This window comes from Petaurus breviceps, unplaced genomic scaffold (genome assembly GCF_028583685.1).
Source record: "Petaurus breviceps papuanus isolate PSGF00001 unplaced genomic scaffold, PetGlider_PUasm1.0 90994, whole genome shotgun sequence".
In the NCBI taxonomy this organism is placed as follows: domain Eukaryota; kingdom Metazoa; phylum Chordata; class Mammalia; order Diprotodontia; family Petauridae; genus Petaurus; species Petaurus breviceps.
The window spans coordinates 1,937,746-1,953,760 of NW_027187393.1; positions in this window are offsets into that span (position 1 = coordinate 1,937,746).

A 16,015-nucleotide genomic window follows, 5' to 3' on the forward strand; every position below is an offset into this window, starting at 1 on the left:
ATTAATAGGGAATTGAATTTGTGGTTCCCAGAAGGACAACAACTCGATATTCCAGTGTATTTCTAGGTCTCCTACCATGTACTACCCAGTCCCTTCTAGACTTGTAGTGCTGCTTTATGAGATTTTGAGGCTGTTCCTTTCCTAGCATGCCTACACTGTCCAAATAACTCATAGTAGTATCAGGTCTTTGTCCCTCTCATTACCCCTCCATCATAGGGCCACCTGGGCAATCTTCTTCCTCTAAGAGGTGTGCTGCTCAGGTACACCCTTTCCCTCCATAGAAATCAAGTCCCTTAACTCCCAAATTTGGGATTACTTGTGAGACAACCCCAAGGGTTTGCATTGCTTCCCCAATTTCCCTTTACTTCTAGAAAGGTAGTCTGGGATCAAATTATCTAGAATATTTAAATATATCTTCTGCATAGGAGGCTGGGGTTCAGGAGCATTGCTTGTGAGCTCTCTTTTCAGGTAATCTGGTCAAGCACATGTCTGTTTCTGAGCTCTTCATACTCTAATCTTGCCCTGTTTGCTGCCATTTCTTTAGTTAGGAGGTCAACATCTCAGATTAAAAATTTAGACTGGGGGAGGGATAGTCTAATTGTTGCTTCTTGGGGTCCAGAAGTTTTCCTCTTCGGTGACATAGGGCCATGCTTCGTGTGCTTCAGCCCCAAGGCCTCATTAGCTGATTCTGGTGAGGAGAAGAGGAAGAAGTCCCCTATGTGCCCTGACCCCTTTCCAGGATATGCTGCAGAGTAAAGTTTCAAGAGAAATGTAGAAGAAAGGATAGCTCTCTTTTTTTACATAGATGGGTAGCTATCATGATAAGAGCACAGTCTTCTAAGAGTTCTAGTTGACCAAATCATCTTGAGGGTGGTACTAGTGATAGGAAATTAATCAGGAGCTATCATTTGCCCTCAACGTGATGCCAATGTGGATGTCAACACTCCCCATAGGGAGGTGCCTTCCTGACCACAGACTGATCCAATTAGTTGGAGGGAAATCCCTTAACACTTTCTCAGTTAAATATTTCTCAGGTATTAATTTCTCAGTTAAATATTTACTGTCCTAACATCAAATTGGTGAACTTTTGGTCAATCTCTTATTCTGGAGGACACCCTGGGGACCTGAAGGAAGACTCTAGCTGTTGTCCTTTTCCTAGCTGCCTCCCTGCATAGAGTCCTAGCAATGTCCAGTAGTATTCCAGCAGTGGTCATTAGCACTCCAAATTAACCATCTTTTGTGTGATTCCAGACCTCCCAGGCTGAGTGGGCCTGGAACTTCCACTGACCTCCAAACACATAATTTTGCAAATTCAACAAAGTTTTACAAAGTTCCTACAGTTTCATACCTTCATGAGTGCTTGTGAGAGTCTGTCCCAACTCACCACAATAAAGAACAGGAAAAAATTTTTTAAACCCCTAAATTCTAAAAGCGGCAAAAAAAACCCAAAACAAAACCCCAAAGCTAAGCATCTATCTGCAGAGGTAAAATTCTCAGGATGACTCCACAAATGTACTTTTGTAATGAGTCTTTGGGGGTTTTTGGCTGAGCTATATGAACTCATGCCACAAGGATAGGAAAGCAGCCCAGGCCTAAAAACCCCAAATTAGCCCATTTGACCTACATGCCAGGGCAAGTAGTTTAGCTCCAAAAAGAATCTGCTGGAAAAATTATCACATGGCTGAATCCTTAAGATGTATAGAGCCTGCCCCAAAGGAATATGAAACTTGGCACAAAGGAAGAGAGATGAGAAGACAACAACTTTCCTTCCTTTGCCGAAATGGGGGCCTGCAAATGTTGAACACTAAAATAATGTCAGGGCTTTTTAGATATGTTGATTGGTTTTACTGAATTTTAAAATCTTTTTCCTCTTTAATTTTTTTTTGCTATAAGGGATGACTTTCCGGGAGGAATAGTTTGGAGGCAGAATGTTAGATTTTATATGTGTGTGTGTGTATACATATATACGTATGTATATAATCTCACAAAAATCCCTTCCTTATCTAACGGAGACATTTTAAAAATATGTTGTTTTTTTTAAATTTGCTTTTTGGAGGGGGAAGGTAGGGCACTTGGGGTTAAGTGACTTGCCCAAAGTCACACAGCTAATTTTTGTGTTAAGTGTCTGAGGCCGGATTTGAACTCAGGTCCTCCTGACTCCAGGGCCTTTGCTCTATTCACTGTGCCACATAGCCACCCCTAAAAATAGGTTTTAATTAGGATCTTTTACTTTTACATTGATTGTTTTCCTCCTGTGTCCTCTTCCTTCTCAGAAAGCTACTCTATAACAAAAGATTTAAAAAAGAGGAAGAGAAAAAAATTAGAAGAAAATTGATCAGTACATTACAAATATCTGACATGTGCAATGTTCCACATCCATGGACTTCCTTCCTCCTTACCTCTCTGCAAAGGAAGGGGAGGGAATGGTGTTAAAGAGGACTTTCTAACCCTAAGTCAGATAGAGGTCTAGAGCAGAAACATTGCTTCTGGAGAGAAAGAAGTAGGTGCAAAAACAAATTTAAATGCCTGTGGACTTTACTTAGCTGGTAGTCTGCATTATAGTCCAAAAGAGCTTGGTCCTTGGAGACAAGACTCTTCTGGAGAGAAAAGCCATAGATAGTTAAGACTGACAATTGGAAGAAGTAACTTCCTACAGAGAGAAAACAGCCAAAGGGTTTTATCTAGTCCCATGAATTGCCACTGGAAGGGCCTACCTCCCTCACTAAAAGAATTAAAGCTTAAATTTATATTTTCCAAGCCAAAGAGATTTGATGAAGCCCATTCATCCTCTTATGTGGAAGGGGTAGCCCCTCAGCTGGGGACTTCAGCTAAAACTAGAATTCATCAATCAGTCATTAATCACTTATAAAGGGACAGGCTGGTTATGTGCCAGGCACTGTGCTAAATGCTGGGGATACAAAGGCATGGACTGGAAAACAGTCTCTGGCCTTAAAGAACTTAAAATATTGTCAGGGGAGACAATATAGTATTACAGATTTAGAGATGGAGGAGACATTCCAGTTGCCTACTCCAACCCCCTCATTTTCTAGATGAGAAGGAACTAATGCCCATAGAGGTTAAGTGCCTTGCTCAGGGTCATATAGATAGTGAGCAGAAGAGCCAGCATTGAAACACAGGGCTGCTGCCTCCATATCCAGCCTTCTTCTCACGATAACACACACACGCGTAATGTTTAAATATAATGACATATTAATTATATAGGTGCATATGCCAACACTTGCACATATATGATGACAGATTTGTTATACATGTGTGCATGCACATAATATAAATATATAACCACATCTTTTAACACGTGTGTATTCGTCCATATTTACACGTGTAAATGTATAATGGCACATGTTTTATTATATACCTGTATATCTCCACACACCACAAATATAACGGCACATATTTAATTATATATGCATGTGTATATGCACACATATACATATGTATATATAACATGTATTTCCTTATATACATTGACACATTAATACTATATACTATGATATTGTATATGTGTATATATCTATGCATATATACTTGTATAATGACAGTTCATATGTTCATAGTTCACAGTTCACGTACATATATGATTGCATATAGTTCATTGTGCTTGTTCATTTGTTTCAGTTGTGTGACCCATTTGGGGTTTTCTCTTTGTGACCCATTTGGGGTTTTCTTGGCAGAGATAATTGGAATGGTTTGCCATGTCCTTCTCATTCCAGTTCGTTTTACAGATGAGGAAACTGAAGCAAAGAGGGTTAAGTGACTTGCCCAGGGTCACACAGCTAGTTAAGTGTCTGAGGCTAGATTTGACCTCAAGAAAATGAGTCTTCCTGACCCAAGGCCTAGCACTCTATCCACTGGGTCACCTAGCTGCCCTCTATTTTATTATATGTGTGTATATATTTATACATAGATAATGAAACTTCAAGTTTAAGCATGGCTTGAGCTGAGTCTTAAGGAAAACGAGGGAGAAAAGCTCTACAATGCAGACTTCTGCATTGGGCAGAGACTACACATCTTGTGAAACTATTTCAGAGCAGACCAAGGAGGAGCAACTCTGTGCTGACCAAGCCATTGGTGATGCTGTAGCATCAGAGATGTGATTGTTCCTCCTTCACACACATGCCCTAGAATGTTTGCTTCTTTGTGAATGTTCCCTGGACAAGTGCTCTCTTCCCACTGGTAGGGTGGTTTTTTTTTGTGTAAGAATGTGGTACAGGTTTATAGGGAATATAATGCTACTTTTCTTACCATCTTTTTTTCATTCAAAACCTTTTGCTTTGAACTAACTGTGTCTTCTGACTCACCAGCCAAAGTAAAAACATTTCGGGGGGGGGGGGTCATGAATCAAGTTTTTTTTTAGTTAGTGTTCCTATCTTTCCAACCAACCCCTCTACCAATGACTTTTTCCTTCTGTATATTTGCATGTGATAAGAGAAAGAAATGTAACAACTAGTTACCAAAGAAAGAATATGTACTTTAATGATTTGGTACCAACTTTGTCTCTGGTATTTAACTGGAGATTAGTTGCCTTTTGGTATTGTTTTCATTTACATAGCTACAAGCATTAAAAAGAACCTTTTTTTTTTATTCTGCTGCCTTCATTTTGCATCAATTCATACAATTCTTCCAATGATTCTTTGAATATTTTGTATTTGTTGTTTCTTATGGCACAATAATGCAGAAGAGAATTGTTATCAAAGACTTCAAAGGCATATATAGCATACTTATAAAATTCTCAAATAACATATATTTGGAAGGGATAGTTAATGAGTTGGATGATAGAACTGAGATCCACCCTGTCCATCCCATCCTGTCCCCTCCCCAAAAAAGCTCAACTGGCAAAAAATGCTCTCCTCGAAGTTATCAATGACCACTTAATTGCTTGATATGGTGGCTTTTTCTCAGTTCTCTTCTGGATCTCTGAGACAAGGGACACTGTCAACCACAGCCTCCTGGAGAGGAGCCAGCTCCACAGCTGAGTGGCTTGCTTGACCCAGCCTGGCTGTGGATTGACCCATCCAACTGAGATACTATCCTCTTCAAAGAGCCAGCCAGAGTGACTAATCCATCACTGATGCTATACCCCAGAATTAACTTAATGAGGTTCCTCCAGAGAAAGACAGGACATCAAAGTCCTGTAGTTCATGAGCTGTGAGTTTCCTTGGCCATGTTTCTTCCCTAAACATGCATCACTACCACTGTACTTTTAAAAAAATACATATTTTTATTGATGTCTTTAATCTTTTTTCTTACATTATCATAATTTTCCCCAGTATTTTCCTTTCCCTCTTCCAGAGAGTCCTCCAATATAACGAGTAACATTTTAAAAGATAAATTAAAAAGAGAAAAGAAAATCAGTATAAAGGTTTAATACATTGAAAAGGTCTGAAAATCCAAACCTCTGCAAAGGGATGAGGTGAGAACAACTTCGCATATCTCTTCTTTAATGCCATGCTTTAAAAAAAAAAATTTGCAACATTTACTTTTGATTTTTTATTTTGGTTGTTCTTTACACCATTGAAGTCATTATATATATTGTTTTCTTGGCTTCACACTGTAACAATTCATGTAGGTCTTTCCATGTTTCTCTGTTTTTATCACATTCATTATTTCTTATAGAATAGTAATATTCTATTGTGTTTATGTATCACAATTTATTTAACCATTCCCCAATCAATAAGTATTTACTTTGTTTCTAATTCTTTGCTATCACAAAAAGCGCTACTATAAATATTTTGGAATATTATGGAGACTTTCTTCTTATCAGTGGCTTTCTTGGGATATAAACCTAACAAGGTAATCTCTGGGGCATAGGGTATGGACCCTTAGCCATTTAATTGCATAATTCTAAATTGGCTTCCAAAATGATAGTGCTGATTCCCAACTCTGCCAACAATGCACCAGTGTGCTTATCTTCCTACAACCCCTCCAACATTGACTATTCACATTTTTTTGGTTATCCCCCCCCTAATTTTGAGGGTGTAAGGTGAAACCTCAAGGTTGTTTTAATTTGTGTTTTCTTATTATTAGCGATTTGGAGTATTCTCTCATGTGGCTGTTAATGGTTTGCAATTCTTCTTTTGAGAACTATTTATTTTTCTGACCACTTATCTATTGGGAAATCACACACACACATCCTATTTTATATACAAAACCCTTATCAGAGAATTTTGATGCAAAGATTCTTTTTTTATTCATTTAAAAAAAATTTAGGTGCATTAATTTTATCTGTGCAGAAGCTTTTCAGTTTTCAGTAATCCAAGTTATCTATTTAATCTTTTGTGATTGCTTTTATCTACCATTTGGTTAAGAATACATCTCCCAGAAATATTAATTGTCATGGGTAGGCTAAGCTAATATAATAAAAATGACAATTCTGTATGGGTTAATTTACTCATCCAATGCCATATCAATAAAACTACCAAAGAAGTATTTTATAGTTCTAGAAAAAATGGCAAAATTCATTTGGAAGAACAATTGATTATGAACATCAAGGGAATCAATGGGAAAAAAACTGAAAGAAGACAGTCTAGCAGTATCTGGTTTCAAACTATATTACAAAGTGGTAATCATGAAAACAATCTGGTACTGGCCAAGAAATAGAGTGGTGCATCTGTGGACTAGACTAGGTGCCTAAATACACAATACACAGTAGTAAATGACTATAGTAATCTAGTGCTTGATAAACCTAAAAATCCAAGCTTTTGTGTAAGAACTTACCATTTAACAAAAATTGTTGGGAAAACTAGAAAGTAGTTTGGAAGAAACCAGGCATAGACCAACACCTCACACCATATATCAAGATAAGGTCAAAATGGATAAATATTTAGACATAAAGAGTGATATCATAAGTAAATTAGGGGAGCAGGGGAAAAAGTATCTGTTAGATCTGAGTTATGACCAAACAAGGAAAACAAGGAACTGGGAAAAAATTTCAAGTTTCTCTGATAAAGACTTCATTTCTCAAATATATGGGGAACTGAGATAAATTTATGAAAATATGAGCCATTTCCCAGTTGATAAATGGTCAAAGGATATGAATAGACAGTTTTCAGAAGAAATCAAAGTTGTCAATAGTTATATGAAACAATGCTCTAATTAGAAATATGAATAAAACAACTCTGAGATTCCACCTCACACCTATCAGATTGGCTAACATGAGAGAAATGGAAAATGACAAATGCTAGAGGGGATGTGGAAAAGTTGGGTCACTAATGCACTGTTAGAGGAGTTGTGAACTAGTACAGCCATTCTAGAGAACAATTTGAAACTTCTCCCCAAGGGCTATAAAACTGTGTGTATTCTTTGACCCAGCAATGACCACTACTAGGTCTGTATCCCAAAGAGACCAAAGAACAGGGAAAAAGACCTATTTATATAAAAATATTTATAGCTACTGTTTTTTTTTGTGGTGGCAAAGAATTGGAAATTGAAGGGATGCCCATCATTTGGGCAATGGTTGGACAAATTATGGTAGATGGTTGTAATGGAATACTATTGTGCTATCAGGATATGCAGAATGGTTTCAGAAAAGCCTGGGATGAATTATATGAACTGACAAAAAGTGAAGTGAGCAGAACCAGAACATTGTACATAGCAACAGCAACATTGTAATGCTCAACTGTGAAATACTTAGCTATTCTGATCAAGACAATGTTCCAAGACAATTCCAAAGGACCCATGATGAAAAATACTATCCATCTCCAGAGAGAGAACTGATTAACTCTGAAGCATACTTTTTTCCTTTCTTTTTTTTGGTGAGTATGTTTTCTTTTGCTACATGGCTAATATGGAAATGTGTTTTGCATGATTTTCAGATGTATAATCAATACCATCTTTCTTGTTTTCTCAAGAGATGGCAGAGGGGAAAAAGGAAGAGGATTTGGAACTCAAAATTTTTTGAAATGAATGTTAAATTTTTTATGTGTAATTGTGAAATATTTAATTAGATAAGTAATATATATATATAATACATCTCTTACCCATAGCTATGAGATGTATACAATCTGCTTCTCCTCTAATTGTTTTTACTATATGATCTTTACTATTAAGTTCTTGTATCTGTTTAGAATATATTATGGAATGTTGTATAAGGTATTGGGTTAAGTCTAATTTCTTTCAGATTGCTTTCTAGCTTTCCTAGCTGTTTTTTTTATCAAAGAAGCAATTCTTTCCTAATTAATTTATGTTTCCTGGTTAATTGTGTACTGGTTTATTGAGTTCTCTTGTTTCTGATTCTCCCTTGATCTACCTCTCTATTTTTTAATCAATACCAGCTATTTTTTTCTGGCTGTTGCTTTATTATATAATTTGAGTTTTAGAAGGGTTAATACCCCATTATTTCCTACATCTTTTCATTATTTCCTTTGATATTTCATTTTTATTCTCTTTATCTTTATTTTTCCCAATGAATTTATTTGACAATTTGATTTGTATAACCTTAAAACTATAAATAAACTTTGGTAATATTGTTATTTTTATTATATTGGCAAGACACATCTATGACCCCTGAATAGTCCTCACACTATTTAAGTAATTTCTATAAAGAGCACTTAAAGTTATTTTATTTTATTTTCAGTTCCAAATTCTCTCCCTAACTCCATTCGCTGAGAAAGCAAGAAAAATAGAACTTATTACAAATATGTATAGTCATGCAAAACAAATGCCCATATTAGCTATGTTCCAAAAAAAAAAATAGATGAAAATGTGCTTCAGTCTGCACTTTGAGCTTATTGGTTCTCAATTTGGAAGTAGCTAGCACAGTTCATCATGAATCCTTGAAACTGTGGTTGATCATTGTATTGTAAAATGTTACTGAATCTTTCAAAATTGATTATCTTTACAATATTGCTATTACTGTATAAATTGTTCCCTTGGTTCTGCTCACTTCTGTCAGTTCCTATAAGACTTCTCAGGTTTTTCTGAGACCACCCCCTTTATCATTTCTTATAGCATGGTAGTAGTCCATCATAGTCATATACCATAACTTGTTCAGCCATTTCCCAGTTGATGGACATCCCTTCAATTTCCAATTTTTTTGCCTCTACAAAAAGAACTGCTATAAATATTTTTGTACATATGGGTCTTTGTCTTCTTTCTTTGATTTCTTTGGAACAATAGATCTAGTAGGGGTATTGCTGGATCGAAGGACGTAGACAGCTTAATGGCTTTTTGGACCTAGTTCCAAACTGTTTTTCAGAATGGTTGGACTAGTTCACAGCTACAGCAGTGCATTAGTGCACCTATTTACTCACACCCCCTCCAGCATTAGTTATTTTTCTTTTTTGTCATCTCTGCCAAGCTGATGAATGTGAGGTGGTACCTTAGAATTGTTTCAATTGGTATTTGAATAATTATAACTGATTCAGAGCATTTTAAAAATATAACTACTGATAGCTTTGATTTTCTTCTCTGAAAACTATCTATTCATATCCTTTGACCATCTATCAATTGAGGAATGGCTTTATTCTTTTTTTTTTTTCAATTTATTTATTTATTTTTAGTTTTCAACATTCATTTCCACAAGATTTTGAGTTACAAATTTTTCTCCCCATCTTTCCCCTACCCCCACCCCAAAATAGCTAGCCTACTGAATACCCCTTTCCCCAATCTGTTCTCTCTTATATCCCCCCGAACCTCCACCCCCAACTTTATAGTAAGGCAAGATGGATTTCTATACCCCAGTGCCTGTATATCTTATTTCCCAGTTGCATGTAAAAAAAAACACACATACACACAACAATTTTTTATACACATTTGTTTTTAAAACTTTGAGTTCCAGATTTTTTTCTTTCTTCCCTCCTCACCCACCCCCACTGGAAAGATAAGCAATTCAATATAGGTTGTACATATGTAGTTATGCAAAACATTTCCATAGTAAGTATATTATGAAAGACTAACTATATTTTCCTCCATCCTATCCTGCCCCTCACTTATTCTATTTTGCCCTTTGACCCTGTCCCTTTTCAAAAGTGTTTGCTTCTAACTAGCCTCTCCCCCAATCTGCCCTCCCTTCTATAATCCCCCCTCTTATCCCCTTCCCCCCCTATTTTCCTGTAGGGTAAATTACCCAATTGAGTGTGTATGTTATTCCCTTCTTAAGCCAAATTCAATGAGAGTAAGGTTGTCACATTCCCTTTTACCTTCCTGCTCTTGCTCTCCATTGTAACAGTTTTCTCTTGCCTCTTTTATATGAGATAATTTATCCTAATCTTTCCTCTCTCACTTCTTAATTTTATTTTTTAGATATCATCCCTTCATATTCAACTCATCCTGTGCCCTCTGTCTATGTATACATGTACACACATATACACACCCTCACATATATATTTATATACACTTACACCCTCCTATACATACATATATATTCCTTTCAATTGTCCTCATACTGAGAAAAGTCTTATGAGTTACAATTATTATTTTTCCATGTAGGAATGTAAATAGTTCAACTTTAATAAGTTCCTTATTATTTCTTTTCCCTGTTTACCTTCTCATGCTTCTTGTATTTGAAAGTCAAATTTTCTGTTCAGCTCTGGTTTTTTTTATCAAGAATGCTTGAAAATCCTCTATTTCATTGAATGACCATATTTTCCCCTGAAGCATTATGCTCAGTTTTGCTGCATAGGTGAGTCTTGGTTTTAATCCTAGCTCCTTTGACCTCCAGAATATCGTATTCCAAGCCCTTTGATCCTTTAATGTAGAAGCTGCTAGATCTTGTATTATCCTGATTGTGTTTCCACAATACTCAAATTGTTTCTTCCTGCCTGCTTGTAATATTTTCTCCTTGACTTGGGAACTCTGGAATTTGTCTATAATATTCCTAGGAGTTTTCTTTTTGGAATATTTTTCAAGAGGCTATCAGTGAATTCTTTCCATTTCTATTTTTCCCTCTGATTCTAGAATATCAGGGCAATTTTGCTTGATAATTTCTTGCAAGATGGTGTCTGGGCTCTTTTTTTGATCATGGCTTTCAGGTAGTCCAATAATTTTAAAATTATCTCTCCTGGATCTATTTTCCAGGTCAGTGGTTTTTCCAATGAGATATTTCACATTGTCTTCTATTCTTTCATTTGTTTGGATCTGTTTAACAGCATCTTGATTTCTCATAAAGTCATTAGCTTCCATTTGCTCCAATCTAATTTTTGTTTTGTTTTGTTTTTGCTTTTTGGAGGGCAATTGGGGTTAAGTAACTTGCCTAAGGTCACACGGCAAGTGTCTGAGGCCGGATTTGAACTCAGGTTCTCCTGACTCCAGGGCTGGAGCTCTACTCATTGCGCCACCTAGCCGCCCTGCTCCAATCTAATTTTGAAGGAATTATTCTCTACAGTGATTTTTTGAAATTCCTTTTCCATCTGGCAAATTCGGCTTTTTAAGGCATTTTTCTCCTCATTGACTTTTTGGGCCCCTTTTGCCATTTGAGTTAGTCTATTTTTTAAGGTGTTATTTTCTTCAGTCAGGCTGTTGACTCGCTTTTCTTGATTTTCTTGCATCATCTTATTTCTATTCCCAGTTTTTCCTCTACTTCTCTTACTTGGTTTTCAAAATCCTTCTTGTGTTCCTCCATGGCCCGTAAGCAGTTCATATTTTTCTTGGGAGCTTTTGATGCAGGAGTTCTAACTTCTCTGTCTTCCTCCTGCTCTATGCTTTGATATTTTTTGTCCCCAAAAAGGATTCTATGGTCTGTTTGTGCTTCCTTTGCTTGCTCATATTGCCAGCCAATTACTTGACTTTTGATCTCTTTGCCATGGTAGAACTCTGCTTCCAGAATGGAAAGAGCTTCATCCCAAATCACTGGGGTTTTTGCAGCTGCCAGAGCAATTAGGAGGGCACCCTCTCTACACCTCCCACAGGCTCTGGCACCTGGCCACACACCCCAGGTCCTCCACCCAAGACTGAGATCCAGATCCAAGTAGGTCAAAGCAAGAGCAACTACCCTCTGAATGATTGTTTGGTCACCCTATGATCTGCAGGCTGGGAGCTCCTGAGGCAACCATGTGGCAGTGGCTTCACAGCTGCTGCACTGCTGCTTCTCACCCTGGGGGCTGGGGCTGCACTGTGCTTTTCCGTCTACTCCTGTTCCAACAGAGTTCCACACTGACCTTTTACTTTGTCTTTGGCATCGATGCACTGAGAAGTCTGGAAACTACCACAGCTGCTGGTTGCTTCACTCTCCTGAAGTCTGGTCAGGCCACTGTTGGTCGGGGCTGCCCTGGGGCCAAAACCGCAGCTCATGGCAGGGCTGGGCTGGGCTCCCAGCTTGGTGCAATAGCCCCTTCCTACTGGCCTGCCGGCTGCCTTCAGTGGGAGATTTGTTTCTCTCTGTCACTTTGTGGGTTCTGTAGCTCTAAAATTTGTTTAGAGTCATTTTTTACATGTATTGGAGGAGGTGGAAGCTGGAGCTGAGGGGAAGTCCTGTTTCTACTCTGCCATTTTGGCTCTGTCCCCCAGAATGGCTTTATTCTAACAAGTTTGACTTAGTTCTCTATATATTTTAGAAGTGAGACCTTTATTAGAGAAACTTCCTACAGTTTTTTTTTCTCCAGTTGACTGCTATTCTTTTAATTTTAGCTTCATTGGTTTTCTTTGTGTAAAGCATTTAAAATTTTATGTAGTCAAAATTATACATTTTAGCTTATGGAACACTTTTAAATGGAATTTCTACAAGTATTTTGTATACTGATCCTCAGATATCTTATGTGTTTTGTAGTCATTTGGAAGGGGATCTCCTTTTTTATTATTGACTCCTGGGTTTTGTTATTATTATGTAGAAACATTTTAATTTTTGACAATTTATTTTTGTAGCCTGCAACTTTGTTGAAGCTACTATTTTAATGAGTATCTTTGCTGATTTCCTAGGATTTTCCAAGTAAATTATCATGTTAGCAAATATGGATAATTTTATTTCCTCTTTATCTATTTTTTCACCTTTAATTTCTTTTTCTGGTACTGCTCTTGCTAGCATTTCAAGAACTATATCAAATAATAGTGCAGAGAGCACAAATCATCAGCATTTTAAAATATTACCAACCAAATCCAGAAGGAAGAGAGAAAAGAGAATTTCCAATTAAAATTGCAATAGATAGCATAAAATACTTGGAAGTGTACTCGCCAAGACACACACAGAAACTATATGAACACAATTATAAACCACTCCACACAAATAAAGACAGCTCTAAATAATTGAATACTAATTGCTTATGGGTAGGTCAAGCCAATATAATAAAATGATAATACTACCTAAATTTACTTATTTAATGCCATACCAATCAAATTACCAAAAAATTACTTTGCTGAGCTAGAAAAAAAAGCAACAAAACTCATCTGGAGGAACAAAAAAAATAGTATCGGGGGAATAAATGAAGAAAAATGCAAAGGGAGTGGACCCTAATAGTACTAGATCTCAAACTATGCTACAGAGCTATAATCATCAAAAACAATTTGGTACTGGATAAGAAATGGAGAGAATGATTAGTGGAATATATTAGGTACACAATATACAATAATACTGTGAAGAGTGGTCATCCTTGTTTTAGTCCTGTATTTATTTATTAGGACAGTTTCTAGTGTATCTATATTGCACATGATACTTAATTTTGGTTTTAGGTAGATAATTTTTTATCAAATTTTTTAAAAAAGTCTCTTTACTCCTACATTTTGTGTGTATTTTTATTTGAGCATAAATGAATGCTATATTTTTATCAAAACCTTTCCCTACCCCATTCCCCATATATATTGAGAAAACCATGTGGTTTGGGAGTTTTTTTTTTTAAGTAAGCTAGGTCTCAATTAGTTTAAATAATGAATTCATTAAAGTGGTCCCATGTACTCAAACTCATCCTACTTGGAGTTAAAATTCTGTAAAATATAGCCATTAGTTCTAGCCCATTGAAAATATTCAGTGTGAATTCAAATAATATGATAATTTAAGGGGACCCATTATTTGTACTAATCAGAACCTAGATGTATGATTGTGTTTTCCCAATGTTGAATCATCCTTGCATCCCTGGTTTAAATCCACCTTGGTCATGATGAATGATTTCTTGGATAAATCACTGTAGTCTGTTTGATAGGATTTTATTTAACATTTACAAAAAATTCATTAATGATATAGGTCTATAGTTTTCCTTCTATACTTCATCCTTCCCTGATTTAGGTAGTAAGACTACATTTGTCTCATAAAAGGAATCTGGTAGAGTAATTCTCAGTTTTTGAGAACAATTTATGTACCATTATTTTGCCAACTATTCCTGCTATACAGGTCATACATTCCATTTTCACGATTCTTATTTCTCTTTTTAACTTATGCAGGAACAAACTATTGTGGTTCTGTGCTCTCTTAGGAATTCATAGGGTCCTTTGTCTCATCAGGTATTAATTTTCCTTTGTCTTGCAATATTTATTTGTAGTTGTCTGTATTCTTTTAGTTGATTTGGGTGGTCATAGTTCTGTCTGTTATTAATATCCTCCCTATTGATTTCTTTATTAATGCTCAAGGTTGTTAACTGATTTTCCATCCCCCTTAGATCTTTGATAATTTTGGTCTTTTTTCTTAGATTTCTATTGCTCACTTTTTGACTCCTTTAACAATAGTTTCTCTGGTGTCTGGACCTCAAAATTCTATCAAGCTCCTCCCACATTGGGCAATTCACCTTTCACTGACTTTAGTCTGCCTCAAGTGACTTGTTGGGGGATGGGAGGGAACAGAACTGGTCCCAGCTGTGTACTGGGCTCTTTCTCCCAGGCTTAGTTGAGTGCCACACAGCCACACACATGTGCTTTTTGCCAGTTTCATCTGTTCCTTAGTTCTTTGTCTAAGCTTTGTTGCAGCACAGAGCACTACCATGACCAGTTCCAAAAATGCCTTTTGATTTTCTGTAGCACAGGTGGATAAAATTGTTGTGAGCCTTTAGGTAGGCTTGTGTAGTAGCCCTGCCCAAGAATAGTGAGTGATGGGGTGGTGGTGGTATTGATTGAGGGCATTAGGAGTTAGGGACTAGCCTTCTTTATTCATAGGATTGCTACCCCATTAGGGTTCTTGGTGTCCTAGACCATAGAGGCAGCTGAAATTGTTATATTTCTTGTGTGTCTTATTTTGGAGAGATTTGAGAGATCATGATCAATGGATAAAATGTCAAGTCTTGCATGTTGGTCAACTAACCCAGAAGTCTACCACTGTATTCTAAGTTTGTGTCTACTCTTCCCCTCAGGGATTCAGTATTTGTGGGAGATTATGCCCCAAATTTGGAGTAAATGCTTGTAGCTACTGTTTTTATTATGCAATTTAAGCAAGTGTCAGTGCTAAAGAACCGAGCCTACTGACTTATTTTTAAAGGGAAACAAACAACTGGGGCTCATGAGATTCAGTATTAGGATAGTTACCTGCAGTGTTACCTTTGGAACCCTGAGTAGCAGCCACCCCTAGAAGAACCCAACTTGCCAAAACCAGAGAGGGTAGAATCCCTGAAGGGATTCTACTTTCAGTAATGGGTCCAGAACAAGTGAGGTGATAGTCCTGCTCTTCTCCATCATTGTCTGACCATATCTGGAGTACTGTGGTCAGTTCTAGGCACTACATTTTAGAAAGGACATTGGCAAGCTCTAGTGTGTCTAGGAGAGGGTAACCAAGATGCAAAAGGGACTTCAAACCACATTATATGAGGACAGGCTAAAGGAATTATGGATGTTTAGCTTTAGTTAGTTTAACTTTGATCATTCTAAGAGACAACTTAAGAGGGACATGAACACAATCTAAAAACATTTGAAGTACTTCGCATCAGAGTAGGAGCAGTGGGTAGAAAGGTAGCAAGGTAGATTGCTATTTCCTATAAGGAAGAACTTTCTAACAACTAGAACACTGTTTTAATGGAATGGACTAGGAGAATAAGTTTATGGGATGTAAGACTAGAAGTGCTTTTTAAAGATCATCTCTTCATAAGTTCATAGCTCTAGAATGGGAAGGAATTTTAGAGTCTGACCCCTTCACTTTAGAGATACGGACAAT